The sequence below is a fragment of the Capra hircus genome, chromosome 7 (assembly GCF_001704415.2).
Source record: "Capra hircus breed San Clemente chromosome 7, ASM170441v1, whole genome shotgun sequence".
Classification (NCBI taxonomy): Eukaryota; Metazoa; Chordata; class Mammalia; order Artiodactyla; family Bovidae; genus Capra; species Capra hircus.
In genome coordinates this window covers 60,818,946-60,832,201 of record NC_030814.1, presented here as the reverse complement: position 1 = coordinate 60,832,201, position 13,256 = coordinate 60,818,946, and positions in this window count along the sequence as shown.

The following is a 13,256-nucleotide window of genomic DNA, read 5'->3' as shown; positions in this document are numbered from 1 at the left end:
GGGATTGGAATGCAAAAGCAGGAAGTCAAGAGGTACCCAGAATAACAGACAAGTTTGGCCTTAGAGAACGAAATAAATCAGTGAAAGGCTAACGGTTTTGTCAAGAGAACATGCTGGTCATAGCAAACACCCTTTTCCAACAGTTCAAGAGACGTCTCTACATAGGGACATCATCAGATGAGATGGTCAATACCAAAATCAGATTGATTACGTTCTTTGCACCAAAGATGGAGAAGCTTATACAGTCAGTAAAAGCAAGACCTGGAGCTAACTGTGTCTCAGATCATGAACTCCTTATTACAAAATTCAGATTTAAATTGAAGAAAGCAGGGAAAATCACTAGGTAATTCAGATATGACCTAAGTCAAATCAAATCCCTTATGATTATACAGTGGAGGTGATGAATAGAGTCAAGGGATTAGATCTGATAGAGTGCCTGAAGATCTATAGATGGAGGTGCATAACATTGTACAGAAGGCAGTGACCAAAACTATCCCAAAGAAAAAGAAATGCAAGAAGGCAAAGTGGTCTGAAGAGGCTTTACAAATAACTAAGGAAAGAAGAGAAGCAAGGAAAGGTAAGGGAAAGATATACTCAACTGAATACAGAGTTCCAGAGAACTGCAAGGAGAGATAAGAAGGCCTTCTTAATGAATGCAAAGAAGTAGAGGAAAACAATAGAATGGGAAGCTAGAGATCTCTTCAAGAAAATTGGAGATAGCAAGGGGACATTTCATGTGCTCATTTCACGTGTTAGTAAGGTAATGCTCAAAATCCCTCAAGTTAAGCTTCAGCAGTAAGTGAATTGAGAACTCCCAGATGTACAAGCTGGGTTTAGGAAAGGCAGAGGAACCAGAGATCAAATTGCCAACATTCACTGGATCATGGAAAAAGCAAGGGAGTTCCAGAAAAAAAAATCTACTTCTGCTTTATTGACTATGCTAAAGTTTTGACTGTGGTGATCACAATAAACTGTAGAAAATTCCTAAAGAGATGGGTGTACCAGACCTGTCTGCTGAGAGACCTGTATGAGGGTCAAGAAGCAACAGTTAGAACCAGACATGGGATAACTGACTGGTTCAAAATTGGGCAAGGTGTATGACAAGGCTGTACGTTGTCACCCTTTTATTTAACTTCTATGCAGAGTACATCATGTGAAATGCTGGGCTGGTTGAATCACAAACTGGAATCAAGATTTCTGGGAGAAATATCAACAACCTCAGATACACAGATCATGGGCTTCCCAGTGGCTCAGTGGTAAAGAATCCACCTGCAATGCAGGAGACATGGGTTTGATCCCTGCATCAGGAAGATCCCTTGGAGAGGAAATGGCAACCCACTCCAGTATTCTTGCCTGGGAAATCCCATGGACAGAGAAGCCTGGTGAGCCACAGTCCCTGGGGTTGCAAATAGTTGGACACAACTGAGTGACTAAACAAAGTACAAGGTCAGATATGCAGATTATACTACTCTAATGACAGAAAGTATAGAGGAACTAAAGAGCTTCTTGTTGAGGGTGAAATGAGAGTGAAAAAGTTGGCTTGAAACTCACCATCCAAAAGAAAACTAAGATTGTGGCATCCAGTCCCATCACTTCCTGGTAAGTAAAAGAGGGGAAAGTGGAAGCAGTGACAAATTTTATTTTCTTGGGCTCCAAAATAACCATGGAGAGTGACTGTAGCCATGAAATTAAAAGACACTTGCTGCTTGGAAGAAAAACTAGGACGAACCTAGATAGCATATTAAAAAGCAGACACATCACTTTGTTGACAAAGGTCCTTATAGTCAAAGCTATGGTTTTTCCAGTAGTCATGTATGAAAGTGACAGTTGGGACTATAAAGAAAGTTGAACACAGAAAAATTGATGCTTTCGAACTGTGGTGCTGGAGAAGACTCTTCAGAGTCCCTTGGACTGCAAGATCAAACCAGTTAATTCTAAAGGAAATCAGTCCTGAATATTCATTGGAAGGACTATTGCTGAAGCTGAAGCTCCAATATTTTGATCACCTGAAGCAAAGAGTCAACTCATTGGAAAAGACCCTGATTCTGGAAAAGATTGAAGGCAGAAGAAAGGGGCAGCAGAGGATAAGATGGTTAGTAGTATCACCAACTCAATGGATATGAATTTGAGCAAACTCCAGGGGATAGTGGAGGACAGAAGAGCCTGGCATGCTACAGTCCATGGGGTCGCGAAGAGTCGGACATGACTTAGCAACTGAACAACAATGACTGGGAACAGTTACTAGAGAAGTGGACCATAGATGACAAACCAAAGCATGTATACTAGAAAATCCTGAAGACTATAATGGTCCAGATTCCCTATTCTGTCCCAAAATATTAGTTGGCAGATAAATTTGTGAACAATTCTAACATGGCTAACATTTCTTAAGCTCTCACCTTAGTATCTTATTTTATTTTCACAACCCTTCCCGAGAGGTATTATCATTCGTGTCTTATAGATGAACCTGAGGCACAGAAAGGGTAAGTGGGAAGTAGTCACGTCACAGTGAGCTAGGATTGGAACCTAGGTCTATTTGACTCCAAATCCTGTGCTCTTAACTTCTAGGAGTAGGAGGCTTATGCAATTATGGTAAAAAGCAGTTTTTCAGCTACTTATCTAGCTTAAAACCATAACCTTAAATATATTTGTAAGGTCAATAAACTCCTTTAAATTGCATTTACATCAGTGACTCATATGAGGCCCCAGCAACCTATGCAGTGATCAAGGCAGGCTCGAATGAAGTGCCTTGGCCAAGGGCACAGGTGGGATTCCCAGCCCCAGGCTCTAGGCTATGTTAGCTGAAGACCTGAACTACTGTCTACAACCAGGATGCATCAAGGGCAGTTTCTGGTCTCCTGGTTCTCCCTAGTCATTGGGAGTTGTATGGATTAAGAAGCTCCTTTCCCCAACTCCCACCCCCACCTTTAAACACCCTTCCTTAGTAAACTTTGGCCTCTGTAGCCCCTTTGCAGCTAACAGGAGATGGTACCCAAGTTTAGAAAGGAAAGCACAAAGATTTCTGATCCATGGAGAAAACTACCTCCTTTATACTTGGCTTCTTTTCCATTAAGATTGAAAGTTCCAAATCAATCAGGAGAAAATTGCCCTCGGGACCACTGAGCAGACATCTTTGCTCAAATCAGATGTTGGATGCATGTGTCAAAAGCACCTCACACCCTCATTCATTGCCAGCCAAGTCTCTAGGGTGGTCCAATTGATTTAGAAGCATTCTCTTAGATCTAACATTCATTGCACACATCTTCTGTGTATTGCAGCTGCCAGGCCAGCCATCTGACTACTACTTCTCACTCACTGTTCCAATGGGCAAGGTTAATTTACTGTGCAATGAGAATATGAGAGAATGAAAGACAGAGTTGCTGTCCTCCACACTCCAGGATCACCAAGCTGAGAAAACTGAAGGTACTAAAAATTATCCAGGTTTTAAAGCTATCACTGAACATCCACCATGTACCAGGTGTTTGGCATACATTAGTTCATTTAATCTTCAGAACAACTCTGGTAAGTAATCTTCGTTTATGGGTATAAACAATATTTTAGCTATGCAAAGTAGGATTTCCTTTTTTTTTTTTTAGAATTTCTTTAACACAATAAATTATAAATAGGCTTTATGAGTGGATAACCATCTCTAAAACTAATTTCTCTCACAAAAGGGACCTGGGAAGAGCTCTCTGGGCAGGTCGTTAAATGGTTATCACTTTTAGTGCCCTGCCCCACTATCATCTTCCATTAAAAAAAAGAAACAAAAACTTTAAGTGCACTTCTGTGGTCAGACAGATCTGGATTCCAATCATGACTCTTAGAGTAATCAGGAAAATGAATTCACTCTTAAGTATTTCATACAGAGGGAATTTAATACAGACAATTTAATACTATGACCACTCACATAATAGAAGAACTGAGAAGCCAAACAGGAAAGTGAGGTGACCCAGAGATTAGCAAGAACAGGAAGCCACTACCATCCCTGGTCTGGAGGTCAAAGGAAGGGGGACGGAGCCCAGAAGCTGCCAAGGCTGAAGGCGTACTGGTTCCTCCTGTCCTCAGTCCCCTAATCCCGAGCCAGTGGCTCCCAAACAAAATTCAGCTGACAAGGAAGCCTGGGTAATGAAGCCTGCTGGCAGGGAAACCCATTTGTGACATGGACTATCAGTAGGGGAGCGATGGATCTGATTGTGAACAGGCAAAGGATGGGCCTACCTCCATGTTTATAAAATGATCAAATTCCATATTTATAAAATGATCTCTATTTTACAGTGTTGTGAGAATTAAAGGAGCAAATCTAAGTGTTAACACAGTCCCTGGAACATACTTTGGAGGCAGCAGCAACTAATTTTCCCTAGACAGGAAAATAAGATTCAGGCAGAGGAGGTCATTTGCTCAAGGAAAGAGTCTGTGCAGGGATCCCAATGAGTTGATACAGTGAGGAAACTGAGGCACAAGGAAATGAAGTGACAGGCTCAGTTTCCTCACTCTACAGCTCACTGGGTTGCTTTAGAGATCCACTCCATCTGCAAGTATTCACTAAGCACTTGCCATGTGCCATGCTCTGTGAGTGCAGTTAAACAAGGCAGACCCTCACAGTTCCTGCCCTCCTGGAGCTGACAGTCTAGTTGGGGAAAACACATTCATAAAAATGTTGTACAGAGCACCATGTAATGACGCTATGATAAAGGCCACGAAGAAGTCAGCACTGGAAGGGTGGGTTACACTGAGGCCTGGCCTAGTCTGGGAAAGTCAACTTGGCTTCCTTGTGATTAAAGTCACGGGAGGGCCTCTGGAGAAGAGGCAGCCGCCTTGCCCCCAGCCTCCCCAGGGGGGGACATCCCTCATCCCACCCCTCGCAGGGGCTCCGGGCAGCCCAGGCTGGGGCACTGGCGCTTCCCAGTAAGGCACCGGGTCCCGCTCGGGCCGCCCAACTTGGATGTTGCAACTCCCATGCTTGCCGCCCCGCGCCCGCCCGGGGCAGCCACAGATAGTGCGCTAATGCGTATTGAGTTTTGCTTGAATTCGGCCTGTGGCCCGCGCACAGAGCGCGGCAGCAGCACTGCCAGAGCCTCTTAATTCCCTTTGCATCGATCCCACCGTTAATGACATAACCTTTCCCTCTAATTAACTGCCAACTGCATTAGGCGGCGCGCCTCTTCTGCACGCCGCCTGCGGCTTCCCACCCCTCCTGCCTGCCGCCCCGCGGAGCCCGCTCAGGGGTGTGTTGAGGGGTGGGTGGGGGAGAACCCGCGCCTGTTACCACCCTAACCAAACCGAGGGGCCTGGGAGGTGGGGGTAGTGGAGGTGGCGGGGGGATAGTGTTTCAAGATTTGGATGTTCCTGCCATCCTTAAAAGGCAAAAAACTTTTGCCGCTGTTTATGTTGTTTACTGCATACTAATATTGTGTCATGCTTTAGCTTACAGATTCGCTACCACGACCCAAGAAAGGGATAAAGTGGGGTCCGCAGGTGAAAGAACATAGGCAATAATCAACCAAGGATTGCAGCAAGCCAGTGAGGAAGACGAGGCTCTACCCCTCTTACCCAAGCTTGTGCCCTTAGCTCCTAGGCTAGCTCCCTCTAACGTAATATAGACAACATTAACATGAAATATACTAAATGTGAAGGGCTGAGCAGGCTGAATAACAAACACTCCACACATTTCAGTGACAGGATAATTTATTGAAATGCTAATTTCTGTTTATTCTCTTTTGCCTCCCCTCTCTTGGCTGGCCATTTCAATCAGGTGGTCAGGTTTTGTGATTCCCTGGGCAGCAGAGAAAGCAGAGGCAGCTGCCTCTGGTCTCTTGTCAAACACAGGGGACCCAAACTTTGTATAATTTACAAAGGGTTTCTTCTCCTGCTCCCTCATGCAGGCACACACACAGTATATGCTGGAACCAGAGCAGGACTTCACCTCAGTTTCATTTCTAAAATAGAAGTATTACCTTTAGCTCCATTAAGATATACTTTCTAAGCTCTACTGCCTGCAAACATGATATATTAATACTAAGGGTTTTGTGCCAGTGGTATTCATCTGGGCAAGATCTGCTCACACGCATTACAGATTACTGAAATGATCTATCACTCACTGTTCTCTCTCCATCTTGGTTTTTGTGCCTTTATTTTCATTTTGTGGTATTGTGTATTTGTATAAGCCACCTCAAATCTCTTCTGGGCTAAGGGAGAATATGAAAAAATTTATTTAAAAATTAAACACATGAAGTAACAATGCAAGTTTCTGGCCTATACTGTCCACTTTCCTGCAGGAGAAATCTGGATTTAACAAGTCCCTGACACCCAGTACTAAAGTAACTATCAGATCAGTATATTCCCAGCCAGCCATTTCTTCTCCCTCTCTGACACCACTTTTTGACAATAAGGCCCATAATTCTTGTAGATCAAGAAACTGAAGCTTGGCAAAGTTAAGCAATTTGCTTGAAGTCATCTAGCTGATAAGTAGTTCTGCTGAGATGCAAAGGGTGAATCCACTTTCCACTGAGCTCTTTTCACTACAACATGCTTCCACTGAACAGCTAGAGAGCTGCGTTCCCTAAGACACTCTTGACATGTAATTCCTAAAGAAATAAGTGTATTTGATTTGGCCTAAGAGGGGGTTCATTTCTGTGTTCCATCACTACATCTCTCTCTCTTCCCCTATGTCAGGGAGGGGAATGGTGGGTAGGAAACCAGTGTGAATTAGATGGTCTCTTTCAGAAGACACAAAGAGGCTTTGTGATGGAGGCTCTTAAAGGGCACAGGCAGAATGTGCCTGGGGCAAAGCTGGGAAATGAGGCAAGTCTCCTAAATGCCAGACCCACCACTACTGAGAGGGAGGCATGAGATAGAGAGAAATGAGATTGCCTCTCTTCTGACATCCCATACTTTGCTATGTTCACCTCTCAGGTTTTCCTGCCTTCCTAAAGAACACTTCTACTGTCATTTTCTACCTGTTGAGCTTCCCTTTATCCTTTGAGGTTCTACTCAAATGTTGCCTCCCCATGAAGCCCCCCACAATGAATGAACTGCCTTTTCCTCAAGAGCCTCACAGACCCTAGATCACATGTACTTTCACAGCAAGCACAAATTCTGCTTAAAAGATACTTGCCAGTGATTAGCTATGTGACCTTGGGCAATAATTCATTTCTGGACATCTGTTTCTCCATCTGTAAAATGGGGATAATAGTGTTGGCCCTTAGAGAGACATGAGGAAATTTAAACTGTATTACATATGTGTGACAAAGACAAAATATTAACTACATATATTCATGCTGTAAATCTCTCCTCTGAGCTTCATGGAGAGAGAAGAGATTCTGTGGAGATGGCTGCTGCTTTGTGTATACAATAGAGAGAGACAGATGGGGGAAAGGATTTCGGTTTTGCTGTGTATTTTTTTTTTTTTCAAAAGACTGCACAATAATTATTTAAATTTTTTCAAATATTATGGATACCAGATGATACCATGTGGGGACAAGCCCATGAGGCAACTTAGCTTTAAAAAGATACACATGCAAAACTCTCAGTGCAATGTTCAACACATATCAAGTGCTCAAATAATGATGTCTCTGTCGTTTATCTCCATCACAAAATTTGTCTTCATTTCTACACGCGCCTACTGCCTGCCATACCTACTCCACAGTAGGAATAGCAGGCAGAAGCCTCCATGGGAACCCCAAAGCCAACCAAAGTCTGGGAAGACCAGACTCTTGAAATGAATGCCCTGACACTACAGTTGACCACAGCAACTGGAAGATCATGGGTGTGGGGGGTGGGAAGGGTGGGGAGTGGTTATTTGCTGGTATCCCTCTGTAGGGGATGGGCTATCCCTTCCTGCTTTTCACTGTTCCAGGCCAGACACAGTCTCACTTTATCTGTTCACCTATACAGTGATGACCTCTGTGCCCTTGGATGTCACCGAGGGGTCAAGAAGCTATGGGGCTCCCTATGACCAGAGATGCCAAGCATGCCAAGCCAGAACTCTGCACACCAGTTCCCCAAGACTCCTGCCTGCTTCATAGGGCCTGGCTTTCACAACAGCAGCTCTGCAGTTGGGTATGTCCCCAGAGAACCCTCCCCAGGACAGTGGGATATGGAGTTGAGTGACAGGAAGACCTGAGAGCACCTTCCCTCAAATAATTCCAGTCACAGCAGACATCTTGTCATCCTCTCTTTCCAGCTTGCATTTGCCCACTCTGATTTTGGGGGTGCCCTTTCCCCAAGTTCTACTTGATAAACCCTATTCATTCAAGATCCAGTCCAAATACCTTCTCTTTGAGGAAGTCATGTTTATAGCCTAAAAGAGCCCTCTGACCCCACACTGCTCATCATGGTTTCTGTTGAAATTTAGGTACTGGGATCTCACCCCAACAAATGTGATCACTGGATCTAAGATTGCACCTGGGAGTCAGGGAGACTGAGGTTTGAATCCTGGATCAGACACATGTTAGCCCTGTAATCTTGGACAAGTTGCTTAGCTTTGCTACAATGCCCTTGTAAAACAAGGAAAATAAAAGAGGATACTTCTGAAAAGTAAATGAGATAATGCTCTTTAAGCCATTAGCCTGGTGCTTTGCACACATTAAACTCTTAATAAATATTAGTTATTATTATTGTCTTTGTCTCTCCTCCACCCCCACAACTCCCACAGTATGTCAGATAAAGCCTTGACCAGCTCTGCTCTGAGGACGGAACTTTACTGAACCAAGTCTCCCATGTGAATAGGCTTCCTCCTGAGAGAAGCAGAGGTGCTGAAAAGAGTCGCGAATTTTTGAGAATCCGAGATTCCATGAGAGGAATGAGAGTGAGAGGCTTGACCGTCAATAAGACGCTGAAGAAGCCGAAGTTGAACGGTTCTAAGAAGACCTACAATACCTTTTAGAACTAAAACGAAAAAAAGATGTCCCTTTCATTATAGGGGACTGGAATGCAAAAGTAGGAAGTCAAGAAACACCTGGGGTAACAGGCAAATTTGGCCTTGGAATACGGAATGAAGTAGGGCAAAGGCTAATAGAGTTTTGCCAAGAGAACACACTGGTCATAGCAAACACCCTCTTCCAACAACACAAGAGAAGACTCTACACATGGACATCACCAGCTGACCAACACTGAAATCAGATTGATTATATTCTTTGTACCCAAAGATGGAGAAGCTCTATACAGTCAACAAAAACAAGACCAGGAGCTGACTGTGGCTCAGATCATGAACTCCTTATTGCCAGATTCAGACTTAAATTGAAGAAAGTAGGGAAAACCACTCAACCATTCAGGTATGACCTAAATCAAACCCCTTATGATTATACAGTGGAAGTGAGAAATAGATTTAAGGGACTAGATCTGATAGATAGAGTGCCTGATGAACTATGGACAGAGGTTCGTGACATTGCACAGGAGACAGGGATCAAGACCATCCCCATGGAAAAGAAATGCAAAAAAGCAAAATGGCTGTCTGAAGAGGCCTTACAAATAGCTGTAAAAAGAAGAGAAGCAAAAAACAAAGGAGAGAAGGAAAGATATAAGCATCTGAATGCAGAGTTCCAAAGAATAGCAAGGAGAGATAAGAAAGCCTTCCTCAGCGATCAATGCAAATAAATAGAGGAAAACAATAGAATGGGAAAGACTAGAGATCTCTTCAAGAAAATTAGAGATACCAAGGGAACATTTCATGCAAAGATGGACTCAATAAAGGACAGAAATGGTGTGGATCTAACAGAAGCAGAAGATATTAAGTAGAGGTGGCAAGAATACACAGAAGAACTGTACAAAAAACATCTTCACGACCAAGATAATCACAATGGTGTGATCACTCACCTAGAGCCAGACATCCTGGAATGTGAAGTCAAATGGGCCTTAGGAAGCATCACTAAGAACAAAGCTAGTGGAGGTGATGGAATTCCAGTTGAGCTATTTCAAATCCTGAAAGATGATGCTGTGAAAGTGCTGTACTCAATATGTCAGGAAATTTGGAAAACTCAGCAGTGGCCACAGGACTGGAAAAGGACAGTTTTCATTCCAATCCCAAAGAAAGGCAATGCCAAAGAGTGCTCAAACTACCACACAATTGCACTCATCTCACACGACAGAGGACGAGATGGCTGGATGGCATCACCGACTCAATGGACATGAATTTGGGTGAACTCCGGGAGTTGGTGATGGACAGGGAGGCCTGGCGTGCTGCAATTCATGAGGTTGCAGAGTTGGATATGACTGAGTGACTGAACTGAACTGAACACACGCTAGTAAAAGTAATGCTCAAAATTCTCCAAGCCAGGCTTAAGCAATACGTGAACCGTGAACTTCCAGATGTTCAAGCTGGTTTTAGAAAAGGCAGAGGAACCAGAGATCAAATTGCCAACGTCTGCTGAATCATGGAAAAAGCAAGAGAGTTCCAGAAAACCATCTATTTCTGCTTTATTGACTATGCCAAAGCCTTTGACTGTGTGGATCACAATAGACTGTGGAAAATTCCTAAAGAGATGGGAATACCAGACCACCTGACCTGCCTCTTGAGAAACCTATATGCAGGTCAGGAAGCAACAGTTAGAATTGGACATGGAACAACAGACTGGTTCCAAATAGGAAATAAGATGGGATATAGAAGCACAAATGGAGGGTTATCAGCCAGAGAAGGAGCAATGCTTCTGTTGGGGAGGAAAATCCTTTTCTTCTACTCTCTTACGGTCAGTAATTGGAGGCTTTTGAATTAAGCTAACAAAAGACATATTAACAAGAGATAAGGTACAGTTTTTATTAATATTCACCTACATGGGAGTTTACAGAAAAGAAATGAAACTTGTATAAGACTTGAGATTAGACTAGGGGCCTTATGTACCCTTTTAACAAAGGACAGAGAGTTTGGGCCCCAAGGAACAATAAATTGTGCAGAAGAAACTAAGAAATATATGGGGGAAACTAATTGGAAGTAACAGTTATTTTTGTAAGGTCTGTTTGTGCAAGCTTATCTTGGTGTTGACTCCTCATCTTCATTTACGCCCTTTCAGGCAGCTAAGGGGAAGACAGAGACCTTGTTGTTGGTTCTTAATTGCCTTCAGATCAAAATAATCCTTATGCCAAAATGGCATATTTTAAAGTGGCATATTCTGATCCCCTTCACTTTGCTTCACTCTTCAACTGTCAGGACCAGAAAGCTAGCAAGCTCCACAGTAGCAAAGCCTCCTTCTGCAGCCATAAAGAACCTCCATCTAGTTCTCAGGATAGTTCTCAGACCCAAAGGAGCCACAACATTGGGCCTCTGTCCCTAACTCCCATCCTTCAGGGCATCCAAGAAGGAAGCTCAAAGAAGACACTCCTACACCAGGAAGGAAGCCACAAAAAAAGTAAAGTTGGACCTTGGGTGATTAAAATCTATCTACCTCAAGTCCCTGCCAAGTGTCTATGCTCTTGGGTCTTGCTGAGACACACTGCTTCTCTGAGAACTGCTTTTGGCTAAGAGGCCTGGGACCCTGTAATTACTTTAGTTGCATGTGTGTCTGTGTTTCTTTTACCCAGCTGATAGGCCTGGGATGGACCCTCAATCCAGAAAAGCCAATCTAAAACCTGTGCACAGTCAGATTTTTCATGAATTTGGAACTGGGATGGGAGGTCATTTGGTTGAAGATGCTGGCCCTGGAAGGTTATGCAAAGGAAGTAGGTCTGTAGAGAGAATGAAGTCGATGGCCCATGATGTCTAGGCCTTCAACAGTTGGAGCTGAAGACTGGCTCCTGACTTTTTAGCTCGCCAAGGTCCAGCTGAACTTCCTGGAGTTACATCGTGTGACATTTCCTTTTTACTAAGTAATTCTAATGTTTCTGTTGTGTGCGTTGCATGCTCAGTTGCTAAGTCCTGCTGGACTCTGTGACCCCATGTACTATAGCCTGCCAGGCTCCTCTGTCCATGGGATTTTTCAGGCAAGAATACTGGAATGGGTTTCCATTTCCTCCTCCAGGAGATCTTCTGTTACTTGCAGCCATAAGATCCTTGACTGAGACACTGTCTTTGACTCCACAACTGGTCCAAGGTCCCTCAGGGCCTGAGCTACAAACCCAGAGCTCTGGTTTCCATCCTGGAGTTCAGAGCTTGAATAGCCAATCTCCCAGAAGCAGCCCCACCCAGAATTCAGCTCCTAGTTGGAGGCAGAGGCAGCATCATCACCATGGCAGAGCCAGCCATGGTTCCAGGGCTGGGAGTGGAATACATAGTACCCACAGATCCCCTCCCAGAAGTAATAATAGTAACAGCTGCCATTTATTGACTCTTCATCCTGTATCAGGCACTATGTTAAATGTTACAATTATTTCTAGTCTTCAAACAACCCTGTTAGTTCTAAATATTTTTACTATTATCTAACAAATATACATGGAGATAAAAATGAGCATAAAATTTTCATGCTTATAAGCTTTTATAGAAATAAGAAGCCAAAAACATTGCCAACCAAAACCATTTAAATTGATATAAACATTAGTTGATGTTGCTAATTTTTTTAACTGAAATTAAATTGCTAATGTATTTATTTAAAACAAAAGCAAAAGCAAAACTGCAACCCTTTAAGTACTCTTATTGGCATCCCTACTGGAGATGAGGAAATGGTGGTTCAGAGGGATAAAGAGTATTCACAAGGTCAAACAGCTGAGTGTTACAATCAGCCAGGATAACTGAAAAGTCCCAAGTGCCTAAAGCCGAGGTCCAGTTGCCAAAGTCCTGGGGTAGGCTGCCCCTTCACCAAAATGCTAGCTCATGAATAGGAAGGGACAGATCTTGAAAAATACAGCCTGGAACAGACCAAGCACTTGCTAAGGTTTGCTGAATGAATACAAGATTGAATGGGTCAATTTCAAGATAGCTGTTTAAAAGACAGTCTGCTCCACCACAGCAACGCAGAGACCTGTAATTCAGCATTCTCTGCTTACCACTGCTGCCAGCAGACCTTCCCACCTCATTACCCAGAAACTAGTCTAATGGCATTAACCACCCTGGCCAGCCAGGATACCATTAAAAGCTTCAGTCCAGCCACTGTGCACCCCTACACCGGTCCTGGCTCTGGGCCCTAGGCTGGGAGAGTGGTCTGGTTGTTTACCAGGAATTTGGACCTCCTTCAGAGAAAAGTACAGATGACCTATTAGTCTAATTCAAGCACTTAGCAAGGAATGACTGTACCATTCAACTCCTCAGCCCCATGATAATGGAACCAAAGCAAATGGAGAGGCCCTGATGCTTCAGAGATCTTCCTGGGAGGGGAGAAAGAGGAGGTCCACCAGGT